Source organism: Temnothorax longispinosus, unplaced genomic scaffold, assembly GCF_030848805.1.
Source record: "Temnothorax longispinosus isolate EJ_2023e unplaced genomic scaffold, Tlon_JGU_v1 HiC_scaffold_29, whole genome shotgun sequence".
In the NCBI taxonomy this organism is placed as follows: domain Eukaryota; kingdom Metazoa; phylum Arthropoda; class Insecta; order Hymenoptera; family Formicidae; genus Temnothorax; species Temnothorax longispinosus.
In genome coordinates this window covers 270016-275041 of record NW_027270110.1, presented here as the reverse complement: position 1 = coordinate 275041, position 5026 = coordinate 270016, and the positions used below count along the sequence as shown (strand labels likewise).

The 5026-nt window shown below is 33.2% G+C and overlaps 1 long non-coding RNA gene across 4 annotated transcripts; it reads left to right on the top strand.

Moving 5' to 3' along the window:
- The first annotated feature begins 3013 nt into the window (after positions 1-3013).
- Positions 3014-5020, top strand: LOC139824187 (uncharacterized). 4 transcript variants are annotated; one of them, XR_011735032.1, is made up of 6 exons: positions 3019-3243; positions 3552-3621; positions 3772-3928; positions 4419-4454; positions 4537-4702; positions 4777-5020. It is a non-coding gene; the product is annotated as an uncharacterized lncRNA (long non-coding RNA). The 4 variants fall into 4 exon arrangements; XR_011735034.1 differs by having other exon boundaries at positions 3014-3134; positions 3772-4702; XR_011735033.1 differs by having other exon boundaries at positions 3016-3261; positions 3772-4702.
- Positions 5021-5026: the final 6 nt, after the last annotated feature.

Genomic DNA, 5026 nt, shown 5'->3' with positions numbered 1-5026 from the left:
GATAAATAAACTGTTGTGTTATTGCGAGCTTCTGGTGTTAGTGGTTCTCATGCACTATCCCTCCTCACTCACACGCTCGCGAACAGCAATGTTAATATATATTTGATTTGACAGGCAAATAAAAATAGCTTCAAATCGATATCGAAATGATGAAATATCAATGTCTTAATAGAAAATACATAATTTGCCTGTTTACAGTCTGGCGCGATAAATGTATGTCACAAATAATCTCTTCTTTTAAAAATGTCATAAAGCACAAACACATCGAAATAAGCTTCAAATTTCAAGCATTATTTCGATATGATGTAATATCGATGATTTCGACGTCAATTAGACGTCGATTTGATGCGTCATTTCTCGCTGGGTAGAGCCTAAATCAAATTTTTTAAATGAAAACTCTTATTTTTTATTGCACCATCTTTCTTTATTAATTAATTTGAATAACTTTTGTTTAAAAAATTTTTTATTTGCCTAATACTTTTTGAGATATTCAAGGAAAAATTGGTAACTTTTTCAATATTTAGCTTATGATATCTTGATAATTGTTTTCCAGAGGAAAAAGTGATATAGAAGGTTTTTTAACTTGATTTTGTCTTCAGAATATGCTGTTGCAATAACACTCCAATTTTTTTAAATTTTTGTAAACACCCTAAGAAAATGCATACACAAATATTAAAAAAAATTGGAGTATACTATTGCAACAACACATTTTTGAAATAAAATTAAGGTAAAAAGTCTTCTGTACCACTTTTTTCTCTGGTAAACAATCATCAAGATATCACAAGCTAAATATTGAAAAAGTTACCAAGCTTTCCTTGAATATCTCAAAATTGCACAGATTTTTTTTTTAACGTAGGGGAAATCTTTAACTATTGGGATCCCATCGGGGATTAAAAACCTCGTCAGGCTTACCCAATAGCTCCCCTAGTCGAGGGAAAGACCCCCCACCTCCGGGAAGAGGCGGGAGTGCCGGATTCCATGCATGCACATCGCTCGAAAATCATACTCGAGCAGGAGCAATAATAAATGTTTTAAAAAATTCATATCTCTGTCAATATTGTTTGTAATTAAATTGTCTACAACTTTTATTTGAACAATTTTTTTATTCGAGTCGCCATTTTCGAACTATCGATAAAAAATGCGCGACGCGCTTACGTATTTTTATTTGTCATGAAATACCTATTATTTCAAAAAAATCTAGATGAACTGCAATTGGTCGTACAAAATTTTTGTATACACCTTTTTTGTGTGAAATTTCATTTTCTACAACTTTCACGTCTTCACTTTTTCCTCTAATTGTGATACTTTAGTATCTTTATTACAACCCCAAAAGACACACTTCCACGCTAGTTACAGCGCTGATAGTATTATTCCTTATCAAATACCCATTTGACTGGGCTACAGCCAGAAACTTTCTTTATTCCATATGACGGAATAAAAAACAATATTTTATTTTTTTAAACTTTTGCCTACCTATTAAATTGGCTCGAAAAAATTAATTGTTGTAGAATACTATCCCAAATTCTACATAAAATATATCATACCAAAAGCATATCATATTTAAAAAAATAAAAAAGTTACTTTATTTTTTAAAAGTACCGCCTATCCATTTTATTGCTTTCAAAAATTATGTCTACTAGAAAACTACTCCAAAATTGCAAAAAATTTTTGTAATTGTACAAAAAAGGTATCAGGACTAAAAAAAAGTCAAGAACATTTTTTTATTTTTTTTACAATGTTTCTGTCATCAGAAACCTTTCCTGAATTTTCCACAAATGTGTTTCAAAGATATCTACAACATATTAAAATTTCATCAAAACCGATCAAAAGAACTGAATTATTTTCAAAATTTTATTTTTATTTTTACAACAAAAACGGTTCAATATTAAGTTTATTCGTTAAAAAGTTATTAACAAAAAAAGTTTGGAAAATACGTAGTTTAGATGACGCGCTTTACAAATATTTAACTGTTTAAAGCGCGTCACTAATCTACATAGGTTGATGACGCGCTTTAACAGTATTTAATTGTTTAAAGCGCGTCAACTAACCCATGCGTAAACCATTTCGGGGCTACCGCACCTTCCCCGAAAGCAGGGGGGTGTGGGTAAACCTCGGTTCGCGTGAAAAGTGTATGCGTGAACTATTTTGTTATTAACAAAAAAAAGTTTGGAAAATACGTAGTTTAGATGACGCGCTTTACAAATATTTAACTGTTTAACCCATGTAAGTATTCTCTGCTTTAACAAAAAGACTTCGATTTATCAACATTTACTGCTTTAAATGTTGTGTTTGGTAAAACAGCGACTTTCTCGCGAAATAAAGTATTCTCTGCTTTAAAGAAAAACGTAATATTAGTCGTATGCCTCTCAGTACTTAAAATAACTGCCATATTTTCGAAACTTTTTTTGTTTATAACTTTTTAATAAGAAGCGACCCCCGACTAAAACCTTCTGAAGGTCACTCAGGAGGGTGACCTTGACAACATATGTCAAGGTCAAGGTCATCGGAGGTCAGGCCCTAATTGTAAACATTTACCCTTTTCTCTCACTTTGTGGGCTTGTCACGTGCACAAAAAATCTGCTAAAATTTTCGACGTCCTAACGTGAAAGCTTGAAGTTTTCCTTGCAAAATTATTTTTAAAAATGTTTACGATTTTTTGTTACCGAGTTATCGCGGATTGAATAAGAAATAAGCATTTTGAATTTGATTGCTCATAACTCCCTTAAAAATCATCGTATCGCAATTCAAAATACAGATTCTTAAAGCTGAAACTTTGCTCTATTGAACGGTATAATTGCCAAATTAATTTTCGCGCGGTAATGCACACGCGATAACACGTCGGGTGTTTGTGCGGTAAAGCGGCGGACGTTTGGTCGGTAACGCGGCGCTTTACCGCGCTAAACACAGCATCGAAGGTCTGCATGGTCGGTAATGCTGCGCGTTACCATGCGCGACGCGCTATTATTTAATACACCGGTCGTCCGTGCGGGCTGCTTCTGCTCGGCCGCGACGGCCGCACGCATGCGCCGATCGTCGGCGTTGTCTGAGTACACGTACACATGCTAATCAAAATCTATTTTTTTTAATATAATATGTTGTGTAAATTGATTTCAAATGGTCTTGCAAAATTGGAAGTGAGTCAGATGGTGATAAAACAAAGTTCTTAAATATAAGATGAATCCATTCCGAAAAGTTCCATGATATGTGCTTAGGTTTTTTAAATTTATCATATGAATTTTAAAGGTTAGTGTAGTCTTGCAGGTAATTGCGGAGCATCAATTCAGGATTTATTTGTGACAAAGTGGTAGGCCAATCAGGTTCATGGTATACGATATTGAAGTAATGTTTAGGTGCATTTACAGTATTTTTTATATGAAAAAATATTAAAAAATGTAGGAGTTATGAGTCATCTCTTCGCGTGCGCGCTCTTTTGCCAACTTCTTTTTGTTAAGTGCTATAACTTTCACATTTTTAACATTTTACAATTTTCGAACGTCAACCGGTGGGGAATACATTTAAATTTAATATCCTTTTTGTGTTTTTTATTTCAGGCTAAAACGCGCAAAAAGAATTGCAGAAAGAGATGATAGATGTGATTGTGAGGACCATCAGCATGAAAAGGTAAAAAACAAACTTTTTTGCTATCCGCTTAAATACACGTTTAAAAACCTTTTAGCCAATAAAATAATCAATTCATGCTTGTACATGATACGTGTTTTGATTTTCATTATTTTATGCCGCATATAATGAATAATTATTACTGTTTTTCAGCTCTCAGTGCAAGTGGAGAGAAACGCTAGGAAGACAAACATCTTGTCGCGTCGAATACCTATAATGGTTTAATGGAATGAGAACAACAACGACGTATTATTAACGGAACGGCCGAATAAAGATGAACAAATAAGGATAAAAAAACTCGTGTCAACAAGTAGGGTATTTCTTTCGAAGGACGACTGCTTAAAAAAACGTCTGAATTAAATTAGATTAAAAAATCGAATATAGTCGGATTACTTTTGCTGGATTATAGATTAGACCTCTGTGACATAGAGGAAGCTTTGTTTTTGTAAACTTTGTATATGAACTTTTGATTGCGTATAAAGTTGGGTCTAATCAACCAACTTTAAAAGTAATAATGAAATAGGGGTAGAAAAAAGTGTGCAAATTAGAAACTTACACATTGCTTTCTCTTTATTACATATCGGTACCATTACTCCTATTTTATTTCGCTCATAAAGCTTCTTTTATGAGGAAGCCAAACTAATAAATACTAATAATTATAATCAAATAAAATACAAGCTGCCTCATAGAGGAGCTTCGTGAGCGAAATAAAATAGGTGCAATGGTAGCGATCTGTAATGAAGAGAAAGCAATGTGCAAGTTTCTAATTTGCACACTCTTTATAAAATTACAATTTATAGAATTTATGAACACTAACACCTTATTACGGCTCGAAGGTAATTATTATATTTTTTCTTTTCTTTTTCGTTACTGTAATGCCCTTTACCGCGTGAATTTAATTATAAATCTTTTCTACAGGTATCTTTCCGGAAGCGAAAGATGAACCTGTGATACAAATTGCTAATATATGGTTATAAGACAGGCCTGAACCATTTTTAAGAAATATTTTTACCCTTGATACTTGCGCGCCTATATCGTCGGTTCCCAGGTTCTAAGCTTTGACATGGAAAGTTTAATGTTGGAGGTAAGCTAATTAAACGCAGGAAAAGTATCCGTTTATATCAATTGTTTATTAATGGTGTTATTTTCTTTTGCAAGAAATGGGCTGACTTTGTGCGACAATTAGATCCTGACATTTTCACGGGATATAATATAAACAATTTTGACTTCCCGTATCTGATTAATCATGCGCAACATCTCAATGTTAAGAATTTCAACTTCCTCGGTCAAATAAAAAATATAAAGTCTATAATCAAGGATCATGTGCTGCAGAGTAAACAGATGGGTCGTTGTGAGAACAAATCGATTAATTTCAAAGGAAGAGTTCCGTTCGATTTATTACTGGTAA